Raw genomic sequence first — 22,285 nt, 5'->3', positions numbered from 1 at the left:
ATTTGGAAAAAAATAACAAAGTTTTGTTAATTTTTCTTACAAAATATTAGGTAACAATTAGAGAACAAAATAGAAGACAATTACAAGTATTGAATTCATATTTTAAGTGCTATACAAAGGAAAAAATGAAGGTTCCCAAATTTTGAATTGTTCGGACACCCTACCCCACTTTCCTACACAAGTGACAACTCTCCACCAGAGAAAGAATTAAAAAATGGGCCTCTGGGCAATTTCACACCCCCCCCCCCCCCGGAAATGCCCAGATAAAAATGAGCCTTGGGAAATCCCCAATGACTGCAATCTTTAAGCTTACAATATTGCAGATGTAGGCAGCAGGTTGTTAAAAGTACCCCCCCCAAAAAAAAAATTAATTTAAGTTTTTGCCTTGTGCCCACTCTCTTGCACTTTTTCTTCCTTTCTTTTCAGTATGACACTTGTGTTAAGTGTAACATTTTTGTTTTGTGTGTGTGGGGGGGGGGAGGGGGAAGTTGGTTTGTGTTCTTCTCATGTGTGAGAACATTTCTTACATATATGGTACACAGGTATAAGTTTTTCCCATTCATTATAATCATAATTAAATTCTAGGGGCGGGGGCTTGAAAGAAATTTCTGTAAAACTGACAAATTCTTGTGATGTCATTTATGAAATCCTGGATCAGCCTCTGATACTTAAAGTGCAAACTCAATTCAAGAAAATGTCTTCACAAAATCATTGATAATAACTGAATACATGCTCATTCATCCAATCAAACATGCTAGAAGTGATATAATTACATTTTATGACAAATCACTTAATTAGCAGACCTTAATAAGATATGACGAAAATGAAAAAAATAAATATCTGACAATGATGTATAGTAGGAGGTAACAGAAAACTTTTCAGTCAATAATAGCAGAAATGTTGATTAATTGAAGCAATTTTACTGAAGTGCAGCACTTCATACACACTCGAACTGTATATTCACATATTAGCAGGGTAATGATGGCATAAGTGTCAATATTTACACACAAATCACTTGAACAATTGACCTACATGTATGTACAACTTAAGAGTGAGAGAGTACTCTATTTAGCTTCTCCTCCCTTTTTGAAAAGGAATGGATAAGAATTTATACAATGTCATCTATAATAAAAAGACAAACACAATATTTTGTTTTGATTAGGGATCAACAACATTCATACATAATGTAAGTTTTTCATCATCAGTTCATCTTTCATGTATCGTGCAGACTGAAATCTGCCAATTAATCAACTAATTAATTTAACTACGGTGGCCTACAACGCATCAATCTAGCTATAGCCTTTGTGCCTTGTGCAATGCAACATGTGATAAACATGACATCACGCTGGCATTCTTTTCATACCCTGAATAGCTCAGGTGGTATTTCGGTCACTAAGGAAGCCATCTCCATAGCAACCAAGGATGCTCTCCCCATCCAGGAAAACAATTCCCCAGTCCATCCATCTGTTCTATACATGTAGGCCTACATGCTGAGAGGGAACGTTATATGTTCAGCTCAATGTGTATAGGCTATAATGAGGCTGATTCATATTGTACACAAATTCTTTTTTGTAAAATTAACACTTAGAATAGAAGTTGGCTCTCTACTGTAATAATCAGTGTGCTGCGATTCAATGATATGTAAAGTGTAAAAAATTACCACATCCATAACTAAGATTAAGAAGATAATGCATTCTCTAAATAATGCATGAAATATCACTCCCATTTCATTTAAATACCCCCCCCCCAACAAAAAAAAAAATCTTGTGCTCCATTAACCCAGGGAGGATAAAAATATTAAAGATAATAAGCACTATTTTGAAATTATTTTATCATATGCAGCTGTTTTATACTGAATTATTGATAAAACAGCATACTTTGTTTGGGTTAAAGCTGATGTATGCTACATGTAGCCTCTATTTTAAAGGTATTGTTTAACTTTGTGAGCAGCCGATTTAAAAAATTCTCAAACTAAGATGAAACATGTGTACAAGTGCATGTATTAGAACTAATAAACCTTGAAAACAACCATTATTGAGAATGAAAAGCTAAAACTACAAGGCAAACCCTGATTTTGTAAATAGGCGTCTTATAGACACCTAAATAGTACACATAAGTGTATGGGATGAAATTAAGATGGTGTTTCTGGTCACTTTATATTTCGATTTTTGAAGCACTAAATAATTATTTTCGAACGCAATTTTTTCTGGGCTTCATTTTTGTAACATATCGCAGACACAGGTGACAAGTGTGACCATCTAGCTCAGATTTTTTAAAAGTCAAACCAATGTTAGCCAATCACTTTAATCCTTCATAATATATTTTTCTTTTACTAAAAACACCAAACATATCTCTATCCATTCAAAAGTGTAATATAACTAGTGTTCTGTTGGGATTTATTTATTTTTACAAGAGCTTTCAGACAGCATCAAGAAGACAAAGAGGTGTAGAGGATGGGATGACAGCAGTTTGTTAAAAGCTCCTCATGTCTATAAAGCTCTTGTGGACATTACCTTAAGCATCTTTTACACTACTATTTACTTTCAGCTTCCTACACTCCTTACACTGAAAAGACCCCCATCTTAAATCCTCACCCCCTTAAGAGCCTTAAACCCAGATCCAACAGAAAACAAAAGACAAATTCCACTCTCTATCCTAAATCATGTCCCCCTTAAACCCTTCATAAAGCCATTTCTATGGCAGGCTCTGTGGATCTTATTGAAGAGGAAGAAAGGGTATTGATAGAGGGGTATTGATTTCTTGGCAGCCATTCAAATGCAAATTATTGGAATTGTAGGGGGAGAGTGAGAGGACAGCTGCTGCATGTAGGATGTTATTGGTGCACCCTTGCGTGAATTGCCTGACGAACTGTGATATCACTCTTGAGGAGGATGCGAAGAAGCTTCAGGCTCGGCTAATATTCAATAATATTATGATTTAGGCTTGGTTTTTCCTTTAAAGTGGAATAAAAATTTCATAGGAAAATAAAAATCTAATCTCATTAGAGTTCATTTATTTGAAGTTTGTCTTTTTTAATATGTTTCTTAAGTAGCATGTTTGTGCAGATCGTGTATTTTTTATTTTAAAGGCAAAAAGAAGCTGCTGAAAACTGCTTATCTAAAAAAAGAGCCAATGGAGTAAATTAGAGAGTCAAAAGGGGCCTAAGCTTTCGATCCTAGCAGAATCTTCGTCGGAGGAATATGTGAGAGACACTTTAAAGCTGACATGTATCGACAATAAAAAAGTTGAAGGTATCTCTCTCTTGTTTCCTTCCTCCGTTAAAGGTAAATGCCAGTTGTGGTAACGATATCAAAATGAGTTCGTACAGAATCCAATGAAATGACCACCAAAGTGTCTGTATAAATAAACAACACGTGCCAAAGGATTCTGGAAGAAATTGTGTAATTGCTTAGAAATTATCAAATAAGCACAGGATGCGGGCCGTCATTCAAAGCAATAAGTGTCGGGCCATCATTCGAAGCAATAATAATAATACACTGTCCCACGTGCGCTTATCTGTGTTGGTGATCTTCAGTGTAAACATTTTTCAGTGTAGATTTCAAGATTTCACAAAGGTCGGTTTATGTAAGTGTACCAGATCTAGATCCTCGATATACTAACAATTAAGCCTGGTTTTACAGACTTTCTCATGAAATCGGTGTTTACTGCAACTACTGGCATTTCTCTTTAAGGTTGATAACTGTAAAAATGACTGAAGGAAGTAACATCCAGAGGGTGTAAATTAAAATGAAACAAGTGTCGCTAAGGCGAGCACATAATACGCCCTCATGTAACACGGAAAATGGAGTTATTGGTCAAGCAAGAAAATTGGGAGGTGACTACACCTTTGACTATCTGACCTCAAATCAATAGAATTCCTAGGATCTATGCTAATATCATGTACACCAAATTATATGAGCCTATAGGTTAAGTTAAACTGAAGTTATCGCGTTTACAAGGACTGCAGAAGGGTATTAAGATCAAAACATGTCAGTGTGATCTTGACCTTTGACCTTTTGACCTCAAAATCAATAGGCTTCCTGGGATCTATTGCTAGTATCATACACACCAAATTATATGAGTCTAGGTCAAATTAAACTGAAGTGATCACATTTACAAGGATAAGTTAACCGACTGAAAGACGGACATTGGGCGCAGTACCATAATACGTCCCATCTAGACGGGCGTATAAAAGGTAAACACCAACCTAGTAAATGGAAGGGGGGGGGAAGGCGGAGGGGAGGCGTATTCATGACAAATCGTGCCTGACACCTTCGGAAGTAATGGAACATATTACTACTGTGTAAGTGATCAATAAGTACATCCATCCATTGAAAATGAACAATGGGGAATTGATTAGGGATTATAAAGTCATGTAAGATAAGTGCTTTATACTTTTTCACTATATGAGAAATACAAAGAAGTGCACATCATAATATCCCTCCCCATCTTTTGAGATCAATAATTTCATGGACTTGTTGATTAGTCATTTGAAGAAACACATCAATGTACTTAGTTTTTTACTTTTTTTATACGTAAAAAGAAACTTTTTAATCAGAGTTTCATATGCCAGCCAGCGGGTTACCTACTTGAGCAAGGAATTGTCCTGCACTTAACCCAGGTGAGGTTCATGGGTTCTGGCAAGAATTTATTCCTTTACAATAAACAAAAGCCCAGCAAGAGCTTTGATATATACATGTAGGGTCAATATGTGAATTATACTAAAGTATCATCTGAAGCCCAACTACCATGATTAATTTATTTAAGAATGAATATCAAAAAGTAACCTTTTTATAAAGATTCTATATACCTCAAATAGTTAACAACTACTGTAAAATTCATAAAGTAAACACTATAAAATACAGCATTGTATAATTTTTTTTTTACTGTGTATACAATGTAAATTTCAACGACTTGCCTTCAAACTTTTTTTAATGAAGGTTTTTCTATTTGATAAAATGAAAGTATGGATTTTTCTGATGATTGTACACAAACTGTGTATTATTTTGAAGAGGCTTTCTACCAGGAACTCCATAGAAATAGATATGGTGTTATGGCTCTTCGAATGAAAGCAGTGAAACTAGAAATGATTTTAATTCAGAATATATACAAGGACAAAAGATAACTACCCACAACTGTGAAAGTTATATTGAGATATGATGACACAAATCATTTTGCAATCCATCAATGCTAAGTTCCAGTTCTGGTATATAAATATAATTTCCATAGATGGTAAATTGGAAGCAATCCTACAGTGTTTGTCACATGTCAGAATGCATTAGAACAACAAAGTATAATTATTATAATTCAGGCTTGCTTGAAAATATATTCATTTTATTTTGTATGCTTTTTATCGGTGTAGATATTAAAAACACAGGAAACAGCAAGTTTGAGCACTAAACAGAGCATTTTTCATGATTTTTATTCTGATCTTCATTTACTCATTTCTCTAAAATGATGCGTTTCCCTGAAAATATATTTGGTAAATTCTGTAAATATTTCATTTTATGATGCTACCACTCCAGTCCCAGAGTTTATCTTTTTACTTATTTAATTGAAAAAAATAAATTCTACACTGAACATGCATGCAATATTCATATTAATTTGTAATTTAATATACAATATTTACAAAGGCTTCTCAGGGATAAAATCTCTTCAATATGTTTCTCAAGCACAGACAATGAGGCACTCACCATGATATCATTCTATCTCTTGAAAATAAAATAATGACAGCCAAAACAATCTTATCAATATATATATTGAGCGTCGTGGCGTAGTGGATTTGTCTCTGGACTTTGAACATTTCAGAGGGTCGTGGGTTCAAATCACAGCCATGGCGTAATCCTACACAGTGTGCTGCACTCGACCCAGGTGAGGTAAATGGGTACCGGTAGGAAATAATTCCTCAAGAAGCTGTATAATAATATTAAAATAGCAAGGCCCACTGGGAGAACAGTTTTCGGAACTGAAGTGGCTACCTTGGGTAAATATACCGTTATTATTATTTATTATTTTCATTGATATGATATGAAAGAAACAAATATACTCTACTGAATTGTAATTGGCAAAAAATAGTTGATGATCGAAGACAACAATACCAATGAATGAGATAATGGTCTTCTCATTTTACTGAGTGATTTGTTAATTAAGAAAATAATTGGTCCCACAAGAAATGAGTGATACTACTTATGTGCATGAGCCATACAATTAATCACTGAAGTGTTGTTTCTGTATTGGGGTTACTGGTAATTAGGCAGGAAAATTATAGATGAAGTACTACAGAACAATACAGATGCAGTATACAGTCAAGATTCATAGTACACAGTATAAAAGCAGGCAGGCTGCATGCAGAATCAATATGTAGAAAGTCATATTGATGAAAACATATTTCCCTTACTGTAATTTGATATTTAATGATCAAATTTGGTCTTTTGTATTCATTTTGTTTATTTTCATTCATTTATTTTCTAAGGGTAAAGAAATTTCATATTTTTATGAAAGAGTGATAAGGAGGCTTTATAGTGTGAAAGCCCTCAAATCAATACAAAATCATATACATGTACCGGAATTAAGAAAATTGCTGTAGCACAATTTATTACAAGAATTCCCTAAAGAAAACATTTGCAGGTGTCCCTGAAACTAAAGCAACTTGAACCACGCTGAACAAACTCCATTTTCCTGAATGACTGAAAGCTACATATGATGTAACTATTAATCAAATGTTCAGCTCAGTAGTATGTGCATAATTACTGTGCGTGTATACATCATTCGTCTCAATGACTCTCATGCTTTACTTTGCAATATGTCAAGGCTAGACAAACCGGGGGGGGGGGGGGGGGGGGGGGGCACTTACATTGACGAGTGGATGCCATGCGTGGCCCCCCAAAAAACATGTAAAAAGGATGACTTTTTCAAGATAGGGCATGTTACGTACGTACCATAATAAGGGTGTCAAAAACACTATCTATTTTGCTAGAAAAGCTGTGTTTAGGGTCAAATTTGCGAGGGTAAAAAGACTAAAATGTAAATATGAAGGATGTACTTTTTGCCCCATCAGTCATCACTACGTGTTTAGAGTCCGATTTGCACGATGTGCGGGATGTTGGGCCGAACTAAACCCAATGATGTAGGTAAAGTTAAAACCGACGTCTGTGTCATATAACAATTAAATATCACTGTTGTTTAGGGGTTCAATTCAGGGAATACTTGCCAATGGTATCGTTTTGTTTCCAATGCTTGTTAAGGGAATAGTTTCACATGCCAATACTTAATTGTTAAGGGGTACATTTTCACAATATGGAAAATACATGTTTAGGGTGCTTATCAGGACCCCACGGTCGCACATGGGATCCACTTGCCAATGGATATGCCCCCTTGGTAGACAAATTACGTGTAAAAATTGATCATCAAGTGTATCAATTTAAAATGATAAAAATGTAGTAATATTTACATTCACTGCCTTTGATACCCTTTTCATAAACCTATCCTCCAATTAGCCGCCTAAGAGTAATGCGGATAATTCAGTAAAAATTGCGTTCATAAACTCCGAAAATAAGCCGCATTATTTTTACGAGCGCCCGTCCTGAAAAAGGCGGATAATCGCCATGACAACTGGACACGCCCCCTCCGATGCGGTTGTGTTGGAAAAGGGTGACCTTGTGACCGCACCATGGCAATTATCCGCATTATTTGGAAATGCGTTCATAAACTCAAAATCTTGTCCCGATGCTGCTATTATGCGGATAATAGCAGCATCAGAGTAATGCGGATAACTCTTGTCCTCCCCCAATTTTACGACCAAATTATGCTGCTATTAGCCGCCTAATTCATAGTAATTGGGTTTATGAAAGGGGTATGAGAATTCATCATCATTACTAGGGTTATTTCTCTGCTTACATTATACAAGAGAATGAAGAGATATACATGTACATATTTCTTGCAGTATGAAGTGATGTTTGAAATGGGTCTTCTCACGAGGCCAAGGACTATGTTTGTCTAGTTACATAATAATTTTATACTTTTTGGCCTGATCTTATATGAACTTTGCTATTGGTTTAAAAAAATGCCCTGAAAATGCATTCAGTTTATATTGAAGACTTGGTTAAGCAGATTTTTTTTTTACCAAGACAAATGTACATAACACTTGGTCTCATATGGACACCCCACCCCTGCAACCGCAAACGAATGTTCTTGTTTTTGTGAAATGCACACTGTAAATCCATTTGCATATTGAAACCGATGTAAAACACACTAGCTTTTTTAGTAGATGATTACTATCAAGTGGGTATGTTTCTTGGTGAACATCCAAATTTCTGTATGAAATGGAGGTAAATAACACCTTCATAATTAAATAAAAAAAACATAGTTAAGAAAAAAATGAAAGGGTTAATTATAGCTTACAATATTCAGTATTGGAGTCAAATTTAACAAATCACTTTAGAAAATATAAGGATTCAATTTGGCTTTATCAGTAATGGAGTCAAATTCAACAAATCACTTGAGAAAATATATGGATTTCATTTTGGCTTACCATAATCAGTAGCACATGATAATCGGAAAAACCTCCTATCTCCGTATGATTTCCTTATTACTTCCACATCTATGGTAAGAGCTAGTGCATTGCACAAGACCTCCGGAGGAACATACAGGTCCACATAGATAACCACCATGGCTAAAACAAATCCACTGAACTTGTTCTATCAACAATTGTTGTAGTTATGAGGTTTCGTACCAACTCCATACAAAATATTTTGATAATCTACAAGTCTATTTTTTAAGTACCCAGTGCTTGGATTCATGCACATTCACCTGAAATTCCTGTAGAACTATGAGTGAGCAAGACCTAAAGGTCTCACATAGGGAAGAAGCTTTTGAAGTCGACTGAAAATTTGTCAAAAACACTTTTGAAAAAAAATTCATCCTGCAGAATCGAACTTCAAAGTTTCAGAGACCATTCAGATTTCTGAGTGACTGGGTCCAGAAAATGGCCTCTAAAAAAAGGTACAAAGCACATTGAAGGACTTCACAATTTGCAACCATCTGGGAGTATTTCATGAAACAAATGGTCAGTCATTTCCACCGACTGCTGTTATAAGCTACTGAAATCCTTGCATCTGATTGGCTCAGAACAAATTTGTAGGTGAAAAATCCCTCAACTCTTTGTTACATGAAAGACTCCCTCGATGAAACAAGGAACTGAATGCATCGCTGTTTTTGAAGGATCCTCAACACCAAATCATAATTTCTTCATGCCTGTCATGAATGCTCCTGTACTTGAGAATGGTTCAAACAGCGATTGCATATTCCTGAAGGATGTAAGAAAATCTTGAAATATCAGATCTTTTCAAAGTGATATATATTTCCTTGATCACAAAACACTTAAACCTTTGACAGACTGTTCCCATTGATGCTATATGTAAGATAATGAAAAAAAATTCGCAGTGAAGAAAGTGTGCCGCGCCAATTCTGACAGTTTATCGCTACTGGGGCAAACTGCCAAATTCTGCAAAGGTATTCCTGTTCCATGTGTACCATATATTATCATATTAAGCAGCTATGCTTGAAATAACAAAAGAACAAACAATTTTCATGAGTAAATAACAGGAATGACTGGCTTGCAGCCCCACCCTATTCATAAAAATGACTATTTCCCCTCCTATAATTTGCAACTGTTCTGCCGATTAAATTAAATTTTTGTAAAGTCCGTCTAGAGGATATGTAGTTTAAAATAGGTTAAACTCGAAAACATAAATCGTCGGAGTGACCCGCCCCATGTCCTTGCCAATTTGCAAATGTGATTGGAGAAATTAGTTCGAGTTCCTCCTTTGAGAAGATGTTTTATGATTAATAGTTAACTACTTGTACATGTAAGGGAAAGCTTAGAAAATGTAATTTTTTTGTGCTAAAAGGATCCAGAATTACTCGAAGTCAAGGTTATTTCATCAATTTGGTACATGAACAGTAGGTTCATGATTTTAACATATAATTCAGTCACATTTCTCCTATGGCAGCAGTGGGGTGAGTCTAAAACAGCTGTTTTAACATTTTTTGTACCAGCTACATGTAGGTGGTTTGAATAAAAATGAATAGAATGGCTGTTTTTGACTCGCCTTAGAGGAAATGTTATTATTTCATTTATACATGTACTGTACATGTACCCGTGTAGATATGAACCCGGATATGAAAGATGATTTAATAAACAATTTGATTTTGTTTTTGATTTGCAAATCACTCTTAAACATTCATCAGTCTTGAATGATTGATTCTTTCATTCATTCATTCTCAATAATTGAAACATATGCATGGGAATCATGCACACAAATCCAATTCACATTCCTTGGGAATATTGAAAGGAAAACACATCAATTGAGAACTATCTTCTACATCAATCACTGGATTTCAAACAGTTTTGTGTATTATAGGATCCATTTTTTTTACTAAAAAGGCTTTAACACTCAATAACATATTTCGAGAGATTTTTTATCGTCATAATTATTATTTTTGCCCCATAAAATCTGAACTTTCAAAAAAATATTCAATAGAGCATGCAGTCTCTGAACAGACTGCAAAATATGTAGAAATGGACCAGGACAGGGTTTTATTTATTTATGATAAATCATTTACATGTAGATACATGTACACAAGTACAATGCATGGTCATGATGAATCGATAGAAAACTCCAAAGTCTGAAATGGGATCAATAATTTCATAAAAAATAAAAAACTGAATAACATTCTGCACATAGTTTTATGCAAGTAACTTCACTTGGACTTTGCGTGCTCAAATATGTGCAGTGATATCTTCGGTTCAAGTCCATGTTATCATGTCCACGTATGCACTGTACGATCATTAGAATGAAAAGATGCGTATCATCAGCATGCCCACAAATAGCATTATTTACAACAGCACACAAACACACAAACAATGTCATCGGCACCCAGCCGATTACGATTACGGCTATGCTTAATAACCCAGCCTGTTTATGATTGTATATCTTCACTGCCATGGCAACCTCCTTTGACCTCCATAACGCAGTCAGCCGGCATTGTGATCCCAAGCGGAGAGAGAGAGATGAAGAGAGACGACTGTTGTGGTGGCTCAAAACGCACTTGGGGGGCTGAACTTTATGGTCGGAGTACATTCATGCAGAGCGATGATATTCAATACAGAATCATGTTACAAGCTCACTCACATACATGTATGATCCAAGAGTGCTTAAAGTTGCTCTATCCACACAAATTTAAGTCACAATTCAATTCAACACATTTTGTAAACCTGAAGCGTATTTCCTTGAAATCGTGAGAAATGGTCCATCAACGACAACACCGACTCATCATTTTCACCAATAGAGAGTACAACGGATGACAAAAAGTAGCTTCACTATAAATGAAAGATGAATGAAATTTGGATTGAATAGGAATACTTGTCAATGTCAGTCATAATTGTATGCTTAGAGTATTAAGGCTTTGGTGATGTATGCATCAATAACTGAGACTCCATAGGTCCTTTATTCAGAGAATTCAGTGTTTCATAATATCAGTTTCCTTTTATGATTACTCATGAGAATATACCAGTAGGAAAAGACTATGATTAGGGCAATCTATTAAATTTCCTTTTGTTGGTCAGTATTCATGAATACTGTATTAAGAAAGCTGGTGGAGCAATAAAAATCAAATGTTTTGCCAATTTCTATATTATAAATAGTTTATTACTTTTGAAATTTGTGATAAAAACTAAAATTACTTATTTGTTAATTATCTTGTTACTTTATTGTTTTTAGAAATATTAAAATAAAAGAAATACAGAAATAAAACATAAAACTGATTAAAAAAAATTGATTTTGAAAATCACAATGATATAATGATAAGTGATTTTTTAATAATAATTTCCAGCACATCCTACCAGGTGATCAGAACTTTAATTTGCGGGAAGGAGCAGATGTATGAAGAAAATGAAGTACAGTGTAACAGTGAATGCTGAAAAAGCACTCTAATATACCAATGATGTCACAAAGCAAGATACATTTTCCGCAAATCAGGTCCATTTCAGTTATCAAAATTAATAAATTCAGAACTTCAACTGCTGATGAGCAATGTTGGCAAATATTTGTAATCCATCCCCTATGAATGAGTTGTATACCCAGCCTAGGTTTCAGCTATTCAAACATCTGTCACAATAGTAAGCAAATAAACTTGCGAACATCCGTAGTACGGTAGGCAGATCTTTTGCAGTTATGTGAGTCATGACCGATTGGCCGATTTTTCCTTCCAACCAATTCCAGAGTAAATCCATGAAAATATGGAGACAAATTAAACTCAAGATTTCTGGGACTTGTATTAAACTCTGGGCTACAAGTCCACCAGCAATGCCTTATTTCAAACCTGATTTCTAAACATAAAGCCTTTTTCTCTCAACCTGGCACGTTGATACTGTTCTCTGGATGACGATCTTGCAGCAAATGGCATCAGCTGCCCTGACAAATATGGGCAAATTTGATGCCTTGGCCCTGAACAAGAAACGCACATATGTATATTGCACACATCCTATGTAGATCTGCACAAACCAGGGTTTAGAACCAAATGGTATTCCAATTAAAATCTGGAGGCAAACAAAGCTTTCCAGAGCCCATAAACGGTTGCAGCAGATTGCGCGACTTCTGTTTGTGTTATTGATGTTGGCGTTGATCGTTAATTTGCCAAGATGGTTTTTACATCAGTAGCATTTGGAGTAGAGTAGAGATTTGGACTACAGTGTAAGTGCCGAAAGAAAATCAACGACGACAAAGTCAAAAATTCTAACACAAATGTAAATGTACAAGCAGTCCATTAAAAATGAGCAATGTGGTTTAGGATTAAAATCACAGAAAATAAAGTAGATAATTTACAAATTAAAGTATAAACTACAGTTATCTTGGCAAAATTCATCTTCAATTTCATCTTAAAAAAGCTTTTCTTCTGGGTGAGCTAAAGGGATTCTTTATCTGTACTTGGTGGGGGATTCAAAGAGCTGTTCACAAGTAACAAGCAACTCCGGTCTTGCTTTACTTGTTTTTCGTAATAATCCTCTTCAACAAAAAAGTTAATTACACTGTACTACATGGACATCCAGACAACATGTAACATACCAAGAAGGTTAACATCATGTTACAGATCATATCATTCATGTGCTGGAACAATTGAATCCTCTCCTTCCCCCGAGACTTGAAGTTGACATTGAACTTGAAGCAAATAAAACATATGTAAGGTGCAATTGAAAATCTTTTGTTTTAATGCAGAGTCGTACCTCTAAATCAGACTTTATTTATTTGGACACCAAGATAATAAAGGCAAAAGGCTACAATAAAATCTAACCTTTATTGACTCATAGTTAAAGTGACCAATGTAATGAACGAACAAAGAATTCCTATTAAATTCACAGTATTCTGTGCCCTGTATCAAAAAGCTTAGTGATTGACTTTGGGGCTGAACCGTTCGATTGTTCATACACATTAATCAATGCAGAAAATCATAGAAATCAGTCTTATGATCCCTGATGTGAGTTTCTCCATGAAGACGGTCATGTATCTTTAACCCTGGATCCCATAACAAAGCTTTGTTACTGATCAGAAGGCTGATATCTATGATTGATCCATACACAATAATCAATGCAATTAATCACAGGAATCAGCCCATGATCAATCACTAAGCTTTTCTGCTACAGGGCCCTGATGTAAGTTTCTCCATTAAAACAGGGTCACGTATCTTCATCCCGGGACCCCGTAACAAAAAGCTTAGCAATATAAGGCTAATATCTACGATTGATCATACACAATAATCAATGCGATCAATCCTAGATATCAGTCCCATGATCAATCATTAGGCTTTGTGTAACAGACCCCTGATGTTAGTTTCTCCATTAAGACAGGGTCATGTATCTTCAACCCTAGTCCGTGTAACATAAAGCTGAGTAATCGATCATAATGCTGATATTGATCATACACAATAATCAATGCAATCAATCAAAAAATGAGGTCTACAATCAATTGCTAGACTTTGTGTTACAGGGCCCTGGTTGTGTTTTGTTTTTCAGTGATACTACACAGTGCTGCTTAAGGACGTACAGTAGATACATTACGTAGATCTAATTAATATGCTTTTCACACTGCACCTTTTTTCCTTTACCCGGGGAAATTGGTGGGGTTAAGGGGGGGGGGGGGATCTTGGCCCTACCAATATCCTGGGAATAAGCTTTAGCCATTTAATTTTCACACTATGTTTTAGCAAAGTGGGCTAGCACGGTCAATAGCACAGTACTATCTGGCCCAGCCAAAAAGCAGTGTTAGCCGGCTCATTGCAGTGCTAGCACCATATTTGCAGTGCTAAGAGATGCAGTGTGAAACGTTACATGGTAAGGAAAAGTGGGGCTATGCATCAGCCAATCACAGAAGTTGAAATGGCACGTTTATCGCGCTCTGTATGGTAAAATCATCAATAAAAATCATTAGCTGTGTGATAGTCCGGGGTTATAAGACATTAACTTAAGCAATTAGCGGTGGGGTTAAGAAAAACAGTTTGAGTAGAAAAAAGATAGGATGGGGTTAAGGATAGTATGTCAAGGAAAGGAAGTGTGAAAAGCATGTAAGTGGTCAAAGAAGGATGACTAAGTGCAATTCTTCGAACAAAGACAACACCACCTTACCACCTTTATAACATCATAAACTAATAGTTACCTACAGGTATAAACAAACAGCCAGAGCCTACTATCCTTACAAAACCCACATTTACTTAACAGATGGCATTTCCAATGTGATCATATTAAAGGTCAAGTCTAGCCCATATTAAACAAGAGGAAGTAACAACTTTATTCTTTGAAGGAGTTTTCCTCAAACGTTCAACAATATTTTTTCTGTTATTTTACAACTGTTTTCAGGGTGAACTTCCCCTTAATTCATATTTTTACTGAGGGTATACAAATTGTCACCGGCTCTCTTTAACATTGCATATTCATGAAGATATAGAGGGAATTGTTTGCCAAATATTGGAAAATCTTTGAATGCCATATATCTATATTAACCATCAGCAGATTTCAATGTAATGTGTCATGCTTTATTGTTTCAGTCTACAATACTCAATTATAGCTTACCCATTTGAAACCAACTCCTCAATCTCATCTCAGAATTTTTTGGGCGCAAACAGAAAACAGCCTTCCTTCCAGACTTGCAACCATCACCAGGACATAATCAACGAAGCACCGCCCCGCAATTCTCAACTCTGAAACTGCATCACAACATAAACGTCCATACTTGAAGTCCCTCACCAAGCCCTGTCATATCTCTCAAGGTTTCATCAAAAGGCAGGCAACAGTCAGCTAATCATATACCTTGCACAAACATACATGTTCTTATGACCATAATAAGGAAGGAAATTCAATTATCCGATTGGTGAAACCATGGAGAGCGATATGAAAATGTAACAGGATGCCGATAACACTTGAAATAAAACGGCCTCTTCAGATTTCCAAGTACAGTGTAGTGCGATCAAGGTTTCTCCATTTTCAAGGTTTTACGTGGTACTACTTTCCATATGTATACTGTACATCAAAAGGCAGTAATTGGAACACTTCTTGAGTAAAATCTGTTCAACGGAAACTGCTAAATGCTAAATGACAATGTAGCACAGCTAGAAATTATTTCAGTCAAAATGGAAAATGGATCATATCTGGCGAGACCTCCCTGGTTTGAGTATATACATGTAGTTACACGAGAACATGATTTGATGGCAGATTTGACGTGAGGCATTGTTTGTGACAGTGACCATAATATAGGCCTACAGTTGATATTAAGTCCCTCTGAAAGGATTCCAAGCTGTCTGTCCTCTGGATTTCAGGAGAAACTAAACAGCCTCTACTACATGGATGAGTACATGTACAAGGTGTGTTGTAAAAATGACTATTCCAAAAATATATCCATGAAAATCAAACATGAAGGCATCTGGTGGAAAGATCCATTGCCGCCTGAAGATGTATCTTTGTATGCAAAATGATGGAACACATCGACTCAACTGCAAACTGAGTATCCATTCACGGATATCATCAAATTCTGTGCTCCAAACATATCTCAAATCCAAGTAAGCGTGGAAGGTACAACTCCTTCTTCGCTTCGGTATTGTACTACAGAGTTTTATTCTGAGAGTCTTTCACTTTCTAAACGTGAGAGAGCGGGGGATTCCCTTGAGTGACCCTGTTCAAAGAACTTGAGGTGAAAATATTCCAAACCCACTTTAATAACCCTAAACAGTTATTGTCTTCAGTATAGGAGGAGGGGTGTAAAAAAAAGATTCAGAATGAGGGATAAAGGAAATTATGAGAGAAGAATAAAGTTGATGACGTAACTAGATAAGCTGAAAAAGAAATTAGAATGATGGACTGTAAAAGATTGTTTCAATCCTAGCTGTACATACAGAATGAAGGACAAGAAGGTCTCACACACTACACTACAGACTTGACATTTTCCATAAACTAATAGTACACGGATTATGTGAAGTAGTGCGTGTATTAATTAATGTAGTGGCAAACAAAAACTATCATGGGTACAATGGTACAAGAAGCATAAGGATTGCAGACTGTTTTGCACAAAATAGTAATATACCAGTGAATACCTGCATGGCCACTTACATCATAAACTTCCATGTAAATCTGTGCATTATTTGTTTTATAACAAAAAATAAAACAGTACAATAAAGAGAAAAAAATCTTTACTAGAAGAAAGAACAGAAAGGAAACGGAAGGGGGGGGGGACAAAATAAGGGTATACAAGACACACAAAATATCATAATCATATCTATGTGTACCTACCACCATTTTCACTTCTCATCTCGAAAGATATACATTTCATCAATTCAGGCATGGTCAGAGTTGAGTATCCAGAAAATATGTACCTTTGACAATCCTACTTTCACCACTTTATTCACAGACACTGTTGCATAGACATAGTACAGGCAAGGATAACAGCAATTCATACTGCCACATGTCTCGCAACCTTTCAGCACTATACTATTCCAAACCACAGGAGCAGAATGTCTTCCATGCATTAACAAAAAAAAATGTGGCTGTTAACAGTTAAGCTATTTAGAGGAGTTTTGTGCCAAGATGCCATAAACACCAAAAAGGGAATGGATGAAGTTCCTGAATTCAAGAAAATGCCAATATCCTGGCCAGGTTTCCTTATTGATGTCCACGTGCTTTCGAGTATCAGGGCGGTGTTTCAAATAGCAGTTTGTAAAGTTAAATGCGTGACTTTCCGCCCGACTGGAATATGTTCTGATGGATGTTTTATTAAGCTATTTAAAGTAACAAGTGACTTTAAGAACGGCTGCTGACCCTTTCTTGTGGTATGTGAATGATATACACCAGATTTTCAGAGGCTCAAGAAAGGATCACCAGTCATTTGTAAAGTTACTTGTAAATTGCTTATAATGAAACAGCTCCTGGTGGGTGTTTCATAAAGCTGTTCGTAAGTTAAGAGCGACTTTAAGAACAACTGGTGATCCTTTCTTGTGGTAAATGGTATGTTCACTGGAGATGGTTTAGCGCGTAAGTAAGGATCACCAGTCATTCTTAAAGTCGCTCTTAACTTACAAACAGCTTTATGAAACGGCCCCCAGGAGATGGTACATGTATGTCAGCTCATATACATGTATCCTCAAGCACAAGAACATGTCACAGGTTGTGTGTTCAAGTCATGTGTAACTTACGAACAGCTTTATATGAAACAGCCCCTTGGAGTACGAGTCAAAAAATACAAATGATTGGATGTCATGTCTGCAGATATATGTTCATTTGTTTGTACAGACTGGAGAATCTCTCTAGCTTTACACAGTTCCATGTGATTTAAATGCCAAGGGTAGAACAGGAAATTAATCTGTCCGTACTAATGGATCTCAATCATATCTTTCAATTACCACTATGAGGGGAAAAGAGGGGATAAGGAAGGAAGTTATACTGTTTAACAAATTAGAGCATTTTTAAGATTGTCTGCACTTCAATATTGCCAGACAATACGAAGCGCACATAACAGCAGTATGGCTTGTAACTACTGAGGGAGAATCGGTTTCAGCAGCAAATATCTATTACTTTTACCTTGGTTTTTTTAAAATCAAATTCCTACAATATTTGCTCAATATTCAATCACGTTTTCTAAATCTTCCAGAAAACAACAACAAAGCAGTAATAATTGTGCTGCCCTCAACCCGGTTGCACTTTATCAGCTACCCCGGGGCCACTTACAATGACGAGTGGATACCATGCGCGACCAAAAAGCACATAAAATAATGTATTTTTCAAGATAGGGCACGTTACGTACGTAATTAGGGTGTCAAAAACGCTAAAATAATAAAAAAAGGGTATATATTTTCACTAGGAAGCCACATGTTTAGTGTCAAATTTGCAATGGTATAAAAAGATTAAGATTAAATTGTTTTTTAAATACAGGATGTACTTTTCGCTCCAAGAGTCAACACTACGTGTTTAGAGTACGATTTGCGCGAGGTGTAGGAGGTGGGCTGTACTAAACCCAACATTAAGAATTGCTCTGCTAGTCTGCTAGAACATACTCATATTTCAACCTATAACAGGTCTAAACTAGAGTAAGGACAACACTCCAAAGACTCCGTAGAGCCAGCCACAGTACATAGCGAACCCAGTCTCACTAAGACTCTGCACTATACAAATGTGCCTGCACACTATAAATGCACTGCCACCTTTAAAGGTCAAGTCCACCTCAGAAAAATGTTGATTTGAATCTATAGAGAAAAATCAGACAAGCACAATGCTGAAGATTTCATCAAAATCGGATGTAAAATAAGAAAGTTATGACATTTCAAAGTTTCGCTTATTTTTAACAAAATACATGTAGTTATATGAACGAGCCAGTTACATCCAAATGAGAGAGTTGATGATGTCACTCACTCACTATTTCTTTTGTTTTTTATTGTTTGAATTATACAATATTTCAATTTTTACGAATTTGACGATTAGGACCTCCTTGCCTGAAGCACAAAATGTTAAAATAATGGAATTCCACGTGTTCAGGGAGGAATGAAACTTCATCACATGACAATGACGAGAAAATCAAAATATTTCATATTTCAAACAATAAAAAACAAAAGAAATAGTGAGTGAATGACATCATCGACTCTCTCATTTTGATGTAGCTGGCTCGTTCATATAACTATTTTGTTAAAAATAAGCGAAACTTTGAAATGTCATAACTTTCTTATTTTACATCCGATTTTGATGAAATCTTCAGCATTGTGCTTGTCTGATTTTTCTCTATTGATTCCAATCAAGTTTTTGTTGGGGTGGACTTGTCCTTTAAAAGCCTACAGGTACGACGCTCTCTTCAAGCTGGAGTTATCAAATGCACTGCTGAGAGGCAAACTAAAGCACTATACATGTAAAAAATTCATTATCAATTAATTCTGATCGGATCGCCAGACACATCTTCAAGTCTATTGGGGTGTTGCAAGAAACTTGCAATCAATTGCAAGTAAATTTCCGGTCCCTAAATTAATCATGTCTTGCAGTTAAGTGCAAATTAGTGATTGATTGCTAATTTGCTCCTTGAAACAAGACGTTTAATCTGATTTGCTGCAGCTAACATTGATCTATCAGTTGTAAAATTGCAAAAGAATATTTGCAATTGATCGCAAATATTTTCTTGCAACACCCCCTATGAAAGGTTATGGTGACCAAAAATAACAATGTTAAGTTTGTGCTCCTTTCCACAGATGTTTTGATGGAGCATGCTCCCGAAAATTGTGATTAATGACCGTATTGTCGAAAAATTACTAAAATTACTAAAAAAAAAACGGTGGGCCCACTATTGATTCAAAGATTAGTGATACATGCAAGGGTTGGTTTTCAAGATACTGCACATATACTATAATTTTAGAATCTTGTGTTTTTCAATTCTGAGGAAAAGTTTATCAATATACCATGTAATAGTATACACAAAAATTACTAAAATTTATATCTTTGTCAGTATTTCTGCCTCTTGTTGTAAAAGTCTTGGAATATTTAATGAAAAATGAAGCATTAGAAAAGATTTTTAAACAAAACAATTACATTTGTACATGTATGGTTTTATTAAAAAAAAATGCAGAAGCATGATTCAGGGTAGAATTTACAATCCAGTAAAGAATGAGGGGTATTTAAAGGGAAGTTAAAAGAGATTACGTCTGAATTAGAGACAGGAAGGTAGGTCATATGGAGAGGAGGGGAAAATAGGTTGCAAAATTTGCCTAAATACAACTGGCACAGAGCAAAGCAGATTAAAAGTCTGGCCGAACTTCTTAATAGTACTCTTCTTGAGTACTGAACAGTAATAATGCACGATCTATAGGGAGACACAACATTTATTCCTGCGACAATTGCTCCAGGTTTAATTTTGTATAAGATGTATGGTTAGAGATACATGTAGGATTGGGTTTAGGGTAGTTGAATATAGTCTTAAACCCAGAGTTGAAGTTGGTCATTCGATTAGTCAGGGTTCCCACAGAACTTTGAAAACAGAATTCCATGACTTTTCCATAACTTAATTGCTGCTTAATTCCATGATATCCCTTGACGTCCTGGGCATTATGTAGAATTTGGGATGTCAGAGAACTTGGGAAAATGGAAATCATGAACACCAATTATGATAGCAGAGTATGATTACAGAGTAAGAGACACAACAAACTGGGAAGCTACCACTGCCAAGAGGTAAATGGCATTTCAATGACTTTTCACAAATTTTTCAATTCCCTAACTTTCCATGTTCACAAATTTTTCCAGGATTTTCCATGAATTATGTGGGAACCCTGTTTAGTGTGTGGAATTTAGAGCGGAGCAATTGTCGCCGGAGCAAATGTTGTCAGGTATTAACCGATCCATGGATGTACTGAATAGTAATAGCATGGTAATAGTGTATGATTGATGTTAGTACTGAAAGTAGTCTTCTTCTTCTGTATGTGCCGACAGACTTGCAGGTCCAAATATACAGACATGGGAACTTATTGGTCATGGTCTACATTGTTCTTTCAGGAAATTTCATAGTATGGGATCTACATAAAGGTATAGATTGATCCCATAGTGTCTGATTGATGTCATTTCCCCTAAAAATAATAATAAGTGATAACTTAAAATGCTATCTGTATACAAAGACCAGGGTCATAATAACAAATGCGTAACAAGTTCACTCACAGCCAATCAAGTTGAATGATTTCAGAAGCTTTGAAACGGTTATAACAGGTTTTATGAAACTGGTCCAAGGGGGCACTCGACTTGCGCCAGTTTCATAAAGAGTTACAACTAACATTGTATCTTTGCCATTATAGGGCAAGTCCAAGAATTCGCGCGCGTTACGTATGGGACATTTCAGAGGCTTTAATGACCTGAAAAATAGTGTTAATTGACTTTGATTAGATTGAATACCCTCATGATGGTAGACATCTAGGAGAAGAATAATCATGCAAAAAATTGTGACATTTGACCTTGACCTTGACCTTTTAGAGAGAAAAGATAGGCTGTTACGTATGGGACGCAGAAAAAAGACAACTTTTGAAACATTTTTTTCAAGTTGAGAATTCTCTGAAAGTATTTCATTTGACAACTTTTAACTTATTGTGATAGAAGTCACAATACTCTAGTATATCTAAGACAAGTTTCATGTCATAAGCCAAATCCCTCTAATTACAGACTCTAATTAAACAAATTAATGACATGTTACGTATGGGACAGTTACGTATGGGACATTTTGTCCCCATAGAGAACGTACACAATTTTCACCATAATTAAAAAAATTGAAATAATTTAAAATATGGAAATAACAAGAGTGTCTGTCTTTTAAAATGTTCTATTGAGACATATCTGATATGACTGAAGAGGAAATTAGCCATTTCAATATTTTTTTTCTTGTTTTTCATGGTTTCATGAATTTCTTATGTTTTTCTATTGTTTTTCATTTTATTCATATTTTTCCATTTTCACAATTTTTTTGCTTTAATTGTTTTCAGTAGTCAGTATTCATAACAGATCAGTCTTTAAAAACTTAAGAAAAGGTAAATAATCACTTTTTAGAGCACTCTTGAAATTTGTTTTTCTCCATTCACTTTGTACACAAATCTCCCCATTGACATTGTGTGTAAATGTCCCATACGTAACATGTTGTCCCATACGTAACAATTTTTTAATTAACTTTTAATTAAAAGGAAAAGTCTATTTTTGAAACTTTTTGGGGTATAACATTTTCATACTTCATAAATTAGAACT

At 35.6% G+C, this 22,285-nt stretch overlaps 1 protein-coding gene across 1 annotated transcript in view; it reads right to left on the bottom strand.

Moving 5' to 3' along the window:
• Nucleotides 1-22,285, bottom strand: part of LOC121428969 (uncharacterized protein KIAA1614-like) — a 79,435-nt gene that overhangs the window by 49,116 nt on the left and 8,034 nt on the right. The gene's annotated exons all lie outside the window — the stretch shown is intronic.

This window comes from Lytechinus variegatus, chromosome 15, assembly GCF_018143015.1.
Source record: "Lytechinus variegatus isolate NC3 chromosome 15, Lvar_3.0, whole genome shotgun sequence".
In the NCBI taxonomy this organism is placed as follows: Eukaryota; Metazoa; Echinodermata; class Echinoidea; order Temnopleuroida; family Toxopneustidae; genus Lytechinus; species Lytechinus variegatus.
The sequence above is the reverse complement of the archived record's forward strand: the minus strand, read 5'-3'. Positions and strand labels throughout refer to the sequence as shown.